The 16,465-nt window shown below is 34.6% G+C and overlaps 1 long non-coding RNA gene across 1 annotated transcript in view; it reads right to left on the reverse strand.

Moving 5' to 3' along the window:
• The window catches only part of LOC119254770 (uncharacterized), a 184,231-nt gene extending 172,851 nt beyond the window's left edge, over nucleotides 1–11,380 (reverse strand). The window contains exons 1-4 of the long non-coding RNA XR_005127349.2: nucleotides 11,272–11,380; nucleotides 6,526–6,638; nucleotides 5,278–5,329; nucleotides 4,753–4,822 (exon numbers count right to left, since the gene is read on the reverse strand). This is a non-coding gene — a long non-coding RNA (uncharacterized LOC119254770). The remainder of the gene's footprint in view (nucleotides 1–4,752; nucleotides 4,823–5,277; nucleotides 5,330–6,525; nucleotides 6,639–11,271) is intronic.
• Nucleotides 11,381–16,465: the final 5,085 nt, after the last annotated feature.

A 16,465-nucleotide genomic window follows, 5' to 3' on the forward strand; every position in this document is an offset into this window, starting at 1 on the left:
TAAAATAGGGATAGTATGTAAATTAAGTAAGTTTCAATTCATGTCTTCTTACTCACATCTGTTGGCAGTTTAAATAGTTTTAGTGTCATTAATTGTTATAAAAGTGCAAGATTTGCTGTATGCTTGCCACTTAGGACCAAAGGCACAAAAGTCTAATTGAACTAAGTAATTAGTAATTTGTCATTTCCTATTGTCAGCAATTACTTTCCATTAGAAATCCTCACTGAAAATTCTAATTTGAAGTGAGGTTTGCATTTTATTGCTGTCCATCCAAATTAGTTTAAAATTGACAGCTACATTTTCATTTAAAATTTTAAAGATATTAAATATGCTTGAAGAAACTGAAGCATACTCAGCTCCACATAAGCCTCTGTCTAAGTCTGTGTGTATGTGCACACAGGCACACACGCATACACACACTCGAAAGAAAAGACAGCTAACACCAAAGGAGGTGCCTTTTATTTCCCCAAAAGGGAGTTACTGTGCAAATATCACATCATCGTTGCTTCTATGAAATTCCAGGTTTCTGATTTTTACATTTACACACAGACCCCCGCAGTGGTGCTCTCACCTGCACACAGATGGACAAAGAAACAACACACTATTAGACTTCTTTCTGGGGTTCCAAGCTCCCTCTGGGATATGACTGCTGGATGGTTTTTCATTTGTTCTTTCTTCATGCTCCACTAGCCAATCAACACTTTCCCTTCCTTAAGTTCTGAGCACTGTATAAAGCTATGGGGAAACTTAGCCCTCAAAAATAATGCTAAGGAGGTGATTTATAATTAGGTTGGGTCCACTGATATACTTTAAACTAAGGGCAACTGGTGAGTCAAGCTGGTCCTTCGTTTCCTTTGTAAAAGTTTGAGCACCACATGTTATCCCAACTAGATAGTCTTCCTGTTTTAAAACTTAACAAGTCTTTCTCTTAAAGTACAGCTGGATTTCTTTAGCAAATGGATTAGCTTTCCAATTGTTAACAGAAAAAAATATATAGAAATGAACTTCACACATTTTTCTCTCTACCCATGATTAAAATCCTGAAACTGTGCAATAAATCTTTAACTGAAGGTTTTGAGTTAATATGCCCACATGCAAAGACCCAGGATCTTAGATGAAGCTTACAGAAGTTGCTTGGGAAAAGCACTTTCATGTATTTGTTATGATAAAGATGGCAGTGTTCATAAAGAACAGATTTGATTTATTAACCTAGAGTTAGAATTACATTAAAGGGCAAAAGACAATGAAATTTCACAATTACATGTCTAACAATACAGTAACTAATAAGGGTGGTGTTGAATGCATCTCTACATTAACTGAAGTGATACAGTTTACTAATTTCTTTTTTCCTAAGTTATGCAAATGCTAAAACTGACTTGTAACACTGGAAATGGTAATGGATTTCTCTTATTTTTAAAAATGACTTTCTAATCATTACTCTAAATTCATATACTTTCACAGAACAATATTCTACTACTACCCGTATGGTAACTAACCAGATATATCACACATCTGTAACACTTAAGTGAACATTAATTAGTGGTAATTTACAATCAAACTCCAATGGAGAAGCAAATTATGCTTTCTTGAACATCAAAAGTCTTTATCATGAGCATTATGATGAAGAATGCCAGAACATCTTAATTATTTCTGCTTATAAATAACATTACCCACAAATCTTCAAAATGTACAGAAAAGCTCCGGAAAGCCAAAATGTACTAGTTTCATTATAATTTGGTTTTGATTTAGTGCCAATGCAGTTCATTTCAATGAATATCTTGCTCCCGTAAATGTAATAGAGAAGAGATTGTTGAAAATTCAAGAGCAAATCTTTCTATTGGGCATACTTTTGAAAGCTATTGAAACAGATTTAAGAAATTTTACTACATACTACATTTAAAATTTTGCTGTATAAATCCAAGATTGTCTGTGATATCTCAGTTTCACGTGAACCAAAAATCACTTGAACTGCAAAATACTTGCCTCCTTACATGAATCATATCTCAATAGATTCACAGTTCTAAAGCAATATGATTCACTGAAGAGAAATAAGCAATACACACAAACTCTTATTCTGCTCATTCTAAATTGTGTATAATTGCCAATAAGGCATTGAAGAAAAGAGAGAATTAAATTAAAAGTTCAATAAACACTGATCAATATGCTTGTAAATACCAAGTCTATAAAATGATCTTCCTTTTAAATGTAGTTATACCACATGTACAAGTTCTGTATTTTGGAATTCAGCTGATCATTTTAAACCTAGTTAAATTTGTTTCCAATCGCAACATGCCAGAAATCTAAGACTGCCAGAAGGGATTGGGGGGAAAAAGAAGAAAGAAAACAGCAGCCTGGATTCTCACACTATTACTGTCTCCTGGTTTAGCATTAGCTCACAATCAGCTGAATAAAGAAGTCATCTCTGTCGAAGATGTAAATAAATCACAAGCCTCAGTTACTTTACCACTAGCTGTTTGTCATTCAGAAAAATAATGGTTAATCAATGTCTAATCAATGAAGATGTGTAACATATTAGTTTGCAGTCCTTCATCATCCTATTTTCTTCAATTGCCTGGGGGTTTGTGTTCAGTACTTATAGAATCGATTACAATTGAGAGTGATCATTCAGCTCATGTTGAGAGCTGTCAGCTGTGCTTTCCACGAGGCAGTTTTACTCTTGTGTTTAATATGAGATGCTAATATTTAGCTGCATCTGACAAACTAGGTTCCGTAGTGGAACATTTTATGAGAAGTGCTTAAGTAACTAATTGTATCACTACATGTCACTTGATGAAACTAAACTTTTCCTGACTTCACAATAATCATAAGCATTACTGGCTTGCTGTGGAAAATTAAAGGGAAATAGCTGCCTGCTTGAGTCTGATCATGCCTGCAGGGAAGGTCTAGGAAAGGCAACGACCAATGACGCCTTTATAAATAACAACTGGGAGGTGGGGGTGTGGGAAGGAGATAATTCTTCAGTTTTCATATAAAGCAAGATTTTTCAACAGGAAGGATTGTATATCTTCATGTGCGAGCCCACAATTCCTCACAAACACCAGGAGAAAAGTCGAACCCACAGCCTCTTGACACATTTCCTTTAAGAAACAACCTTTTGTGGCTATGTGCATTTAAAGTCCAAAGAAAATGTTAATTGCCTGACAAGCTCATATTCCTTGCCATTTATAAAAATATATCACCAACCTGTACATCCTGAAGAAAGACTAGGAGAGTATTAAAAAAGGTGGGAGGGGAGAATCTTGATTTCCTTTCAACAACAACAAAAAATTGTCAAGTTATGGAGCGTTTTGCTTTAATTACTACTTCTGTAATCTGTTTTGTAAGTTGTGTTGATGACCTTCACAATGTCTAATGTTAAAAACTAATAACAATATACTGTTTGATTAGAAATATGTTTAAATCTTGATAGTATTGATTTTAAAAGAACAAGTTCAGGTGTCTCATTGCTAGTATCAGTTCCAACAGCACCCTCTAGTGGCCACAGCCTTGAAGCACCTTGTGGATGGTGGGAAAGCCATAGGTATGCAGTTCAAGCTCATTGACACTTGCTTTATAGCCAATATTAAGAAACTTAAAAAGTACATCCATCATCACAAGTGACCTAAATGTGCTCTTAAACTTAAAAAATGTTTTAATATTCTGTGATCAAGCATAACAGGGAAGTTTTAAATGAGCTCAGATTTTCTTAAGTTATAATAGCACATTAACTTTATTAGAGTATTACTTCAGTGATACATTTTCAAATTTTATGCATTTTAATTGTTTAAATTTCTGGGATAACTGCAAAAACTGACACCACCTTATAGAGAGAAGTTATCTTATGCTCAATGCCATGATGTGCAATGAAATATCAAACTTACATTGTTTCCAGTAGGAGTAGAAAGAAAAAAACTCTCTGCGAATTGCATTTTTAATGAATCTGCCTTGTTATATTAAATAAATAATTTTAAATATGGGCAATAATTCCATCAAATGAAAAATAAGTGCTTCTGTTTTCTTTTAGTTTTAACTTTCATTTCACAAATAAATCCCATTATAGTTGTGAATAAATTGGCCTAAAATGGACCTGCTGGGAAGACGAAAAAATATCTACAAAAAACTCATTTTCAATTATTTTAAAAGAGAATTTTGTGGTCAGAAAGAACAGATACAAGGCAGATGTGTACAGTCAATTTTAAACAATAGATATATCTTTCAAGGTTGATGAGTTAGATGTGTGGTAATATTTTGTGCAGACATAAGCTGCATTCATACAAGCAAGTCATTTAGCTAACCTGACCTAAAAAACAAACAAAATCTCATCATTTATGTGAATCAAAACTATTTTGGATGTGTATGCTTGAGGACATGAGAAGGAGAAACTAAGGACAAAATTGCTAGGGGCACCCAATCCCAGACAGATTTCCAACCACAAAAACTGCTAGAATTTTTCAAAATATACATGATGGTGTTTTCTTCCTTTACACCCAAATTTCTTATTGAATCGGTTCATACATATATATCCTGACGTGTTTCAGCACACTTTACAAGATTATTTCTAATATATATATTTCTAGTGACAATTAGAGTATTTCAAAAGAAAAAAATCTAACATCTCACATAGAATCACATCAAGCTCTGTAATACACTTGGTCAACATTGTCTAGAAGTTACTCTTTTTCCTATCACTCATTTTACACAAAATGTGAGAAGGCTTGTTAGCTGGATGTCTGATAAGCTGGGTTCACATACCTGTGCAAATATTTGTAGTCTTCTTAAATTACATTTTTACCATCAGCGGCTCCTAAATCCAGCACATACACTATAAAAGGCAAACCAACAAAGAAGTATGTAAAAGATCTTCATCTGTCTCTGCACAGCTACCAGGGGAGGTGAGCTAGCCCCATGAATGTCTGCACTTTGATACAAGAGCTGTGATAATGATGAAAAGTTAATAGATTTTTATCTATATCAACCTGATGATCACAGACCTTGTTATTTTTATTATTTTTTTAAGAAGAGGATTGATGCTGCATGAATATGAAGGCATATATTCACAGCATTTCTTAGATTTATAGGTACAGGGGCTACAAAGCCTTCTTTCCTTTCTAAGGTAGATAAATTGAGTTCCATGCAGTTTACTATGTAGGGGTCTTTCAAATGAGACCACAAAATCTTAAATCCTTACTCTCCTGTGTGGACATTAAAGATCTCATAACACTTTTCATAAGAGTAGGGGCTTGTCACCAGGCCACTGGGCAAATTCCTGGGACTTACCTTAAAGTCCAACAGCCAGTTTTCTCTGCAGGACATTAGCGAATTCAGTACCCTGGAAATGTTCAGTATATTTATTCAATTTATTAAAAATGTTATCCTAATGGTTCTGAAAATATCTTTTTTACTTTTTGTTTCAGCAAAAAGGAACCAAAGGTCTCTTCAGGCGAAGTTACAATGTTTGTTACATAAAATCAAACTTCCTTCCAAAATATTTGATTAGACCCTGTTGTACCCAAATGCCTACGGTACTAATTTTATTTTAAAAAAACAAAAAACAACCAATATATAATAAAAAAAATCTTATAATCCATGATCCATGCTTTCTGATACAGGTAATGTAAAATAAATGATATAATCTACAAAACAATGACAAATGAAAGACTTGGAAAAGGTTATGGTTTGACAAGGTAACATTTTTGAAATCTGGACACCAATCAAATTGATGTAACTATTGGTGATGCAACACTCTCTGACACTAAAGTCTTTACCACTGTCTAAAACATATAGAAGAGCCTATTGTGATTGCTTAACGTCAGCTTTTGTTCATAAGCTCTTTCATAAAACTGAAACCAGGAAAATGATTTAAAGCAGTTCAATTTGTCTATTTACCTTAATCTTTAACTATTCCCATATGTCTGGCTACATGATGTATGACTCTTCATAAACCAATTTTTCAAAGATATATAAGACAGAAAAAAGTCAGGCTCCTAACCTTTTATGCGTTGAACTTTTATAGAGCTCTAGAAAACAAAATGCTTTTAGGTTTCAGAAAAGAAAAAAAGGGCAAAAGGTTATTTTCTTTCTCTCTCTTCTTAGTGAATATTTGCATCAGTGAAAGCAGAGTATGCAGTAATTTCTAGGTAAGTGAAAAAGTCCTTTTGAAGCTCCCGCCCCCTAACATCGATGGTAAAGTTCTTATTTTTAAAAAGAACTACTTAAAAAGTGACGATCCACAAATGAAGATCATTAGGTTCTTACAACTTCCCAGGCAACGTAGATATATTTTGCTAGATATACTATTACGGCAGGGAGAAAGAAAATACGAAATGCAGATTAGGTTCTGCCTAGTAAGTTGCTGAGCCACGTTGCTTCGGTCTTAAGGACTGGAGACTGTAAGTCAGTGTTGAAATGGGACGGTGAGATTATTTTTAAAATATAACTGGATAATTACCTTATTTTAATTAATTTACACGCCCTTCTAAAGATGGAAATAAAGAAAAATGGTAGCTTTTTGCTTATTTACGTAACCTGTATCTACTGAGCACTCGCTGTGTGCAAGCCGACCGTGCCAAGACTTGGGCTGTAAATTCTTTGCCGTCAACCATTTTGCCGCAAAACTCATTAGCCGTAAGGCAATTTTGCTGTAAAAGAGAAAATAATTAGTTGACAGTTTGGGCTGAGAAGTTGGTTCCAATTGACACAGTACTCCCATTTTTTATATTAAAAAAATAGAGTTCAGGGCCGCCCTGGTGGTGCAGGAGTTAAAGTTTCAAAGCCATCAAGTTTTCCCCAGCCCTGCGGCACGAGTTCGATCCCCAGCCAGGGAGAAATCCACATGGCGAAGCCGACCTCTCCTCACTCGCCCGCTGCTCCCCTCAGCAGTGTATTTCAATCAATCTGCCTGTTCTGCTCCCCATTCTGTCTCTGGTGAATCCTCTCACTGCCCCCCTACCCCGCATCTCTGGCTGCACCCCAGTTCTTGCATGCATACATAAAAAAAAAAAAGAGCGCCTAAAGCCAGACCTATATCATATTCGAAAAACAGTAACATTTCAGTTTGTAACTCTCTCCTTAAGGACCCCTCCGCCCCGCAAGGTTTACCAAGCTATAGCAAAAATAACAGTGAGGCCAATAATTTGCAACAGTCTTTGTGAGCATAACTATGAACTGTTTGGCTAATTTAGATACAACAGCTTATTCTCTAAGGCCGCCTTAACGAAATTTATCAGGCGTTTTTTAGAAGCTGGAAGCAAATGAAGAATCATGCTCTTCCTGCTTCCCCAAAAAGAGATGGTTACATGATTCCTGATGAGTATACAGATTTTGAAAATATTTTGATATTTGATAGTGGAAAAAATGTAGATAGTATTTTAATATTTGACAGAGAATAGAGTTCCCCTGATTTGGTGAAACATAGAAACAGGGCACATGAAGGAGCATTTAAATATGGTGCCAAGACGTAATACCAGTTACATACATACACTCAAGGTGATGAGAAATAGCAACCCTCAATTCTCGGAAAGCAAAGTGGAAGGTATTCCCAGTGTAATATAATGCTCACTTACAAATCTGCGTAGTACTATTTAGAAACTGATATCTCTCTTATAAAGAAAGAAATTTTAGCGAAAATTTCAGCGATTTTTTTTACCTTTTTATGGCGAAATTGTCCTATACCCAATTAGTTATATGGAGAAAATGCTTGTAGAGAAAATGAATATGGCATAAGAAGTTGTAGCAAAATCACCCAGAATTCTAACTGAACAAGCAACATTGAACAAGGCAAATTCAGAGCCGTGACTTCAGGAGTCTCTAATTTGATTTTAAGCTAGAAAGGGGTGTTAGGATCATGACTATCAGGTTATGATGATGAGTTGGGATAAAATAAATTTTTTCTGGTGCATTTAATCTTTAACGTTCTTGAGCTCAGCCCTTACACAGATTTTCTTCTATAACCTGTGCTGTTTTCAAGGTACACTGTAATTTCCCAGCTGGTTTGCCTAAATTAGAAAAATGTAGTTTTCTGTCCTAAAGTGGCGCAAAACATTAGAATTCTATGATAAAAATGGAATGCCTAACAAGGAGAAAGATTCAGCATTTGTTACACATTTACCAATGTGCCAGCCCAACTTCAGGCACTTTGCATATTTTTACCACAAATATTCATATCTCACATGAACAGAAAAAGAGCAACTAAATTGTTTTATAGAATGGTGTAGTGTTTATCTGAAAGTAGAAGTCAAATAGAAAAACTAATGAACAGTCAAAAAACAATTATTAAAATGAACGCTTCTATCAGTGTTAGAAAAAATAAATTCATATCTATATCTGTATTTCCCCACCTATAACTAGACAGCATTTTTCTTACACAGGCTTTATAAAGTGCTTTTAATGAACTTCAATATTAATTGATAAGCTGACAGATATAACAAAGCTTCCTAAGGAGTAGAATATATGCTGAAAAAAGCTTAACCTGTCAATCAATGTGGAAAAAATTATTATTATTTAGTCAAATGGCATGGGCAAATCACAGAATCATCCTCCGATGTTGCTGAGTGTAAAATTCTTTGGTAAACTTTATGTAACAACTCGTTGGCTTTTGTGTTACAGATTTTAGGTGTTAGATTTCGACAGTGCTTGATAATGGTGACAATAATTTGAATAACCATAAATATCAAACTAAGATCTTAGTACCAGCATTTGAAGTACACAGAATTTTCCCCTCATTTATACATTTATTATTCCCCAAGTGAAATACTGAAAATACATTTATTCATATGTATATGTGTACAGATATTTACATATAGTTTATTATGCTACATGTAAAATGTGTAATTCTTAAAATGTAAATCTATTTGTCCTTATGATTTTGAAAATGAAGAGCTGCTAGTATTGTTCTGATATTATTTATTATACATTTACTTAATTTGTTAAAACTCTAAAAGGAACTCAGTGGTGTCTGAGGAGAAATAAATTTTTATATTCCAGGTTTACTCCAAAATGTTTTGGTTTTTGGAATTCTAATTTCTTGTCTTATTCTGATTTCAGAATAACAAAGTTATCATCTTAAAGCAATTTGGAATAACTTCAAAAATGAAAGTATCTAATAATTAGAGAAAATAAAGCTAGTATGTTTCTTAATGAAATATACTAGCAATTCTCAAAATGTAGGAAAAAGCAAACAAGTATGATATTTGGCAAATGTCTCTAGTCTGTTTACTTAGAAATCTTGCCATTTATCTTCTTAATCTGTTGGTAAAATAAAGAAAAATCTGATTTAATAAATCAGGCAGCTATCATAAGCTGTGTTTTTGAATGTGATTATAATTCAGTAGTCTGCAGATTTTAGGAGACTGAAATAAATGAGCACTTTATTTACACAAAATAGAAAATTAGTACAGAGCTTTAAATTTTAATGATTTACTCTATAAATATTAAAATATTTTATTATTTTTAAAATAAAATAATCTAAAATGAAAATACTTAGATTTGGCTAATTAATTCATTTGAATGAATACATTTTAAAACCAACTATTTCACACACACCAAAAAAACCTAATTTAAAATAAATTATTTTTTAATTCCCTTTTTTTATGGTTCTTTTTAAAACTTCAAGTATGCTTGAGAAACTGACTGTGGATCATGTATATGATGTAGGGTCAATGCTGTATTGAATTTCCAGACCATTTTCAGACTACCTTCTGGCAATGGAAGCATTTTGACCACTGACACTCCCTATGGGTATATCTGACTATCCTGGTACAATGCAGCATTCCCCGTTATTGAATCTACAACAAACTGCTGTAGGTTATTCATTGATTGAGTGTTTAAGTATATTCTTTAGGAGCAAATAGAGAACTAATCTGTAAGCAATCACATAAAATAAAAAATCAGCAGAATTCCTGCTTCAAAGATGTTCTCAGCTTGAACACTTAATTATGTACATTCTTTGATTATATTGTGTCACACTCAATAAAGATATACAGGAATTTTATTTCTTTTTATCACTGTAGATTCTTCTCAGTGCTTCCTTGTACCATGGAAGGAAATTAAGAAAGCAACTTCTAAACTAGTCATTCCAAGTTAAAGCAAATCTACTCTCCTTATATAATATTTTATTAAACCTGGATCAGTCACAGTATTTGCCAGAATGTTTATTTAAACAAGAAAAATGCTAGTGATTCTGTAGTTTTCTAATACATTGTCAACTAAACATCAGGTAAAATGTTTTCAGCCTAAAGATACACATGTGTGTAAGTGCAGGAGTCTGCATTCATCTTAACGAGGCTGTATTTCACGAATAAGCTGGAGGACTCCTTGCATAGTCTTCTTAAACAATTCAGAGCCTGAGAGAGTGTGGTGGCATGTGTGAAAGAGCAGACAGCTCTGCATCCATTCACATGGTCCCTCTGTCAGTGTGTATTTAGGATAGTTTTCTAACACAAAATCAGCTCAGCTGCAGTGTCAATTTCAGAGGGTTTTGAGAGAGACAGAGAAAGAGAATACTTCAACTCCTTAAATGCATTTGCTATTCTTCCTCTCTGAAAACCTGAATGTGTTTTTCATTTCTCACAGAAATTACATCTTGTGGCTATACCTTCCATATCAATCTGCTTTCTTTGTGTTTGAATTAGCTTGATATGCCTTGGTATGCCTAAATGAATAAACATTTAGAAATGCTTAAGACTGGAATAAGATATTTAAAAGGTATATGCATAAAAAAAAACCCACAGAATTAAGTATACATTAATAATGATTAAAAAAAAGTGGTAAAATATGCTTTTGGTTTTTTAGGTTTTGTTTATTTTGTTCTAGTCTGTTACCACCAAATTTTTCACTGACGCTACCATCTATATGAGGAAAAAGAAGCCCAAAATATTAATATTAATGACATAATTTTGTCCAAATTCTTTTTCTGAAATGCAACAGCAGCATTGTTTTAATGTTGATGTTTTTATTTACTTATCTTCACTTTAACAACATAGAAGGCATATGGAAGAAGTTATCACTTTGTTGCCTAATATGAGAATGCAGTAAAATCTAGAGTTTATTCCAACTAATTAAATGCTTGAGTGTTTTTGAGAGATTACTAAACATGGATTACTAAACATTGAGAGATTACTAAACATGGATTACTAAACATTTAAATAAAGCATTTCAGTAATATTACTTTCAAATGGTAAATAACCAGGGAACAGAAAACAATTTTAAAATATTAGCAAAGAACAACAAAAAAGAAAACGTTAATCTCTATGGTCAATGTTACATTATACTCACTTCTCTGCTCAAGTTTATGGAATTCTTCAAGTGTAACAATTAGCAACTCAGGTCATTTAATGTATGTGATTATGCTTCAAGGCCTGTGAGTATAAAAAAATATGGCCCATTTACGAAGGACTTTACACTATGAAACAAGGACATAGAAATAGAAGTTGGTTGTTTATAAAACAGTGAAGATAATATGCTGATGATGTGGGAGGTATTTCCTCTAAACTATCAATATGATGAATGTTAAAAGGCTTTAAAAAGTGAAGAGGAAATGCTGTGCAAATACCATTTACAATATTGTTGTCTTTTTGTAATATCATGTGTAGTTTTATTGTATTCCTTTTGCAAAATATACTGTCAGTTAGTTAGATTTTGAAATGATAATGATATAGTCCCCAGTGTGAATTCAAGCTATTACTTTTATATATAATACTTTTATTACATGAAATTTATCAACTACATATTTTATATTATTGAAAATGTACATATTTAACTAAGATACTCAGGAGAACAATGGAAACTTTTAGCAGAATAATTTGATTCTTCCAAAGAACTGTTTTTTCAATTTAAGGATTCTTGCTAACTTCTAAAGGTTGACCATTATAGAAATGTCCATATCAAACAAATTTTAGAAATATTCAAACCACCAACTGTATAATTGTATAGAACACACAACAGTATATACCCCATCATACTGGCATTTTATTTATTTTTTTAAAGATGTATTTATTTATGCATACAAGAGCTGGAGTACAGGCCAGAGATGCGAGGTGGAGGGGGGGGTGGTGGTGAGAGGATTCACCAGAGACAGAGCAGGGAGAAGAACAGGCAGACTGACTGAAATACACTGCTGAGTGGAGCAGCGGGCGAGTCAGGAGAGGTCTGTTGCACCATGTGGGTAGCTCCCTGACCAGTCAAGGATTAAGGATCGGCCTCCTGCTGCAGAGGCTACGGATAGCTTCATAGGTCACGTCTTAACCCCTTGTGCCACCAGGGAAGACCCCATAGTGGCATTTTAAATTAACACCTACATATACTCTTATCACATTGAATTATTATTTTCCTTTTTCATGTATATAGTTCTTTCTAGCTGTGAAGATTTTGAAAATTAAAACCATATTTCATTCAGAGCCTAATCCATAAAATAACATATAGCAAAGCTACAATGTAGAAGAGGAAAATGAGAAAAGAAGGAATGGAGGGATAGAAGGAAGAAAGAAGGGAGGGGGTAGAAAAGGAAGATAAACTTGAATAAGTAAACAAAATAACAGGAAAACCCAAAAGAAAAGAAGTGATAGAAAATGTGTAACAACATTAACTGGACAGTCTTCACGCTATTACAAGGGATAGTATTATTTATAATTAAGTAATACAGATATAAATATGATTGTTGGGCTGACTATTCATTATTAAAAATTTCAACATGGATTTTTTTATTATGTAAATTTGTTAGGGGGGAAAGGACGTCCTAAAGCTAATTCCATACAGGCTTTGTGGACTCCACCCCCAACTCCAGACCAAAGCCAAAAGTCACTGGGAACTCCAAATCCCATCACCACCAAAGGGAAGGTGACTGGGACCTGAGAGTGCGGTTAAGCAGCCAGGTTTGGTATAAAGCCAGACACATGGGCTTTGGAGAGAATCCCCCATTTTGTCTCCCCACCAGCTCGCAGCCTTTGGCCAGCTCTGAGAGTGCCTTTGGGTTTCCAGGTCGGCGGATCGGGTAGGACACATTAAAGACTTTATTTCCCTATTTTCTCCCTGAGTTGTACATTTCCTTAATTCCCTTTCCCTTGTAAATAAACCTTTTATTAACCTTTTTTGTGTGTGTCTGTAGTGGAGTATTAATAAGTCCCTTTTAAGCACGCAAGTGAGGACCCACAGCCAGGCAACCCGTTTTATATTGGGGTTGCCACATAACAAATTCACTTTATTTCCTTTTAATTCTGCAAGGACATATTTTATGAAAGTGAATTTAGGTTTTTGTTGCAAAAAGAGACCATATTTTACTCATCACTGCCTAGTTTCTGAATCACACTCTTATAACTAAGCTTCCCTCTGTGATGACCTTGTGTATTCTGGTGACACATCCACAAATAGCCTCCTTGAAAATGACTGGACAAGAGCAGCAACCAACAACACACCTTGGCATGGAGTTTTGCTACCTGAAAGACCCTACTAATAAGAGTCTCAAGTCTAAGATGGAGAGTTGCAATATATTGCCAGTTACTGAGTGTAGAAACTACTGCACACACTTTAAAACTAGTCTTCACAGATGTACAGCATGGAAAGGACAACTTGTAGTCACTTCAATGAACAGTCTTTCTCATACATTCATTTTTTAACTATGAAGAATGGCAGTCTTCCTAAAATATTTTTGAAATGTTGAAGCTCTTAAATTTAGTTGTCAGAAATTGAAGTTCTATTTGTCATTCTTATATGAGAGGGGGTTCTGAGAGTGGGTCTCAATTCCACCAACTGTAGGACATAGTTTACATTGTGAACTAGAGTAGCAATGTTTCATTTGGCATAGGGTATGAATACATTACCTGAAATCACACAATGAATTTATTTGAGGTTTAAAAGTTAATAAATGCCAATATTCCATTATGCAGTCTGTTATTATAATAAAAAGTGAAGAAAATACAAAAAAAAATACATTAACAGTTAGCAAAACAAATTTAGAATTAATCTCATTGACCCAGGGAAGGAAGAAAAGCTACATAACAAGCTTTATGCTATGAAAGAAAAAGTCTAGTCTACTGTAAGTCCCAGAAAAGAACAAGAAATATATTTAATTTCTTTTCAGGCTTTCTAGTAATTTTTAAATAGATTGGATAATTTGTAAAATGAAATCATTTATTAAATTTTACTTTTTATTTAGATCAAATATATGTAATTTGAGAACTCAGTATATATTTTCTTTTTTAATGTCAGGACCTAAAGCCATGAAGACACTATACAGATTGTGGAATTTATTTGTGTTGAATGAGGCTTTTGAGCAGCTTGCATCTAGTTCACAGATAATGACAACGCAAGCTAAAAATATTAGCTTAAACAGTATTATGATAACTTGTATGTAAAGATGGAAAGAAACTGAGAGGAAATGATTAGTCAAACAAGCTGTAAGCTTAACTCAGAGAAGCACACTAAAAGATTTCATGAAGGTTTATTTGGTATTGACATCTATGTGTATTTCCCCTCTCAGCTGGAATGAATCCAAAAGAGCTGTCATGGTTGGTCAAGTAAATAATACACGCTTTAAAAACAATTATAAATCTGTATTCACCTGATGGACTTTGTATTCATTCCAGTCAATTGGGCATATAATACTCGTTTAAAAAATAAGTACATATAATGCATTAAAAACTGCTTAAACGCCCATTTAACCGGAGGGGCCAAAACAGCTCTAAAATGGAGCATGTGATTAACACTAATGGAAGTTATGCATATGTAATGAAAGGAGAACCCCAAACCCTTTTAAAAAGAGCTGTGACAGGAGAATGACAGCTGGGAAACACTAAGATCTGAGGCTTCTATCTATTGCTTTTGAAAGCCTGCTCTGCCCTCAGAATAGAAAATACCCCCCCATATGGTGAATCTTGGGGTCCAAGGAAAAAAATAAACTGATATCCAAGGTAAAATAATGCTAAAGGAAATGGCAGTAATAGCCTGGTGATAAATAATAAGATTCTGTAATTGGGTTGCATCTCGATACTCAAGCAGCAATTCACTGTTGATGACTCCCATCCCATTTTAAGATCATACCCAAGATTCCTCCTTTATAATGTCAAACAAAAAAGATCTATAGTTTAAATTTTCAATGAGCATAATGTAGAAACAATCTCATAATAGTTTAGTTTCACAATTTTAATGAATGGAAGACATAAGCAACAGTTTACATAAAAACTAATGATTCTGCCTGATAGTCCTTTTAGTTGGGACTTCTTTTTTTTCATAAACTAATGATACCTCTTTATCTTTTCTAATTTTTTTAATTTTTTTTACATCATTGTTCATTTTTAAACAATATTGCTTTCCCCCACAACCTCAGGTGTAATCCCCATAGAGTTTCCTTCACCATTTCACCTGTGCACCATCAAGACAATATTTGCCAACTGGTCACATAGATGGTGAGGTTTAAGAAGCAATTATAAGTTTACTTGCCCACCAAATTGCTTCCCCACTAGCCTGGTAAAAGAGGTTTGAAATTATCCACAGAGGTGCTTTGTAGGAGGGGTTAGGATGACAGAAACTCCCTAGTGAAATGCAAATACAATACCTGAACACAACATGCATTAATTCATGAGCACTCCCCACCCATAATTAACTTCCCAGATAAACTCCCCACGACCTAGGGAACTGAGTGGTTCTGTATAACAATGGACACAGGAGGGAGAAAATGTTCAATGTATATATATACCTTTGAACTGTCTCAAAGAGCCCTGAAAACAGATCTCAATATTCTCATCCAATAATTTGCCGGTCACTTTTGAAGTAATATAACACTTGTTGTTGTAGAGCAACCCCGATACAAAACGGGGTGCCTGACTGTGGGTCCTCACCCGCGCGCTTAAAAGGACTTATCAATGCTCTACTGCAGGCACACGTGAAAGGTTAATAAAAGGTTTATTTACAAGGGAAGGGGAAATGAGGAAATGTACAGCTCTGGGAGAAAAGTGGGAGACAAAGTTTTAAATGCGTCCTACCCGATCCGCCGATCAGGAATCCCAAAATGGCGCTCTCAGAGTTGGCCGCCAGCCAGGAGCGGTGAAGCCAGGAGGCGAGCGATGGCGAGCGATCGCGAGCCAGAGAGCGAGCAAGGCCCACGTGTTTGGTTTTTATATCCAACCTGGCTGCCCAACTCCACCCTCAGGTCCCAGCCACCCTCCCCTTGGTGGTGATGGGATTTGTCTTTCCCAATGTCCTGATGGCTTTAGTCTGGAGTGGGGGTGGAGTCCACAAAGCCTGTATGAGATTATCTCAGGACATCCTTTCCCCCTAACATTGTGACTACTAGAATATTAACCCACTAGAATTCTACTCCAGCCTAAGTCTCTTCTCCACTTCGAATATTAAATTGGAATGTTGAATGTTGTTAAAATGTAAGAGTCTTGAAGGCAGGCATTTTTATGTATATTATACCTAGGGATTATTACTAATAAGAACAGTACCTGAAATGTAGAATTTGCTCAAATATTCA

The sequence above is a fragment of the Talpa occidentalis genome, unplaced genomic scaffold, assembly GCF_014898055.3.
Source record: "Talpa occidentalis isolate TD23 unplaced genomic scaffold, MPIMG_talOcc4v2.1 talOcc4.3, whole genome shotgun sequence".
NCBI classification, from domain to species: domain Eukaryota; kingdom Metazoa; phylum Chordata; class Mammalia; order Eulipotyphla; family Talpidae; genus Talpa; species Talpa occidentalis.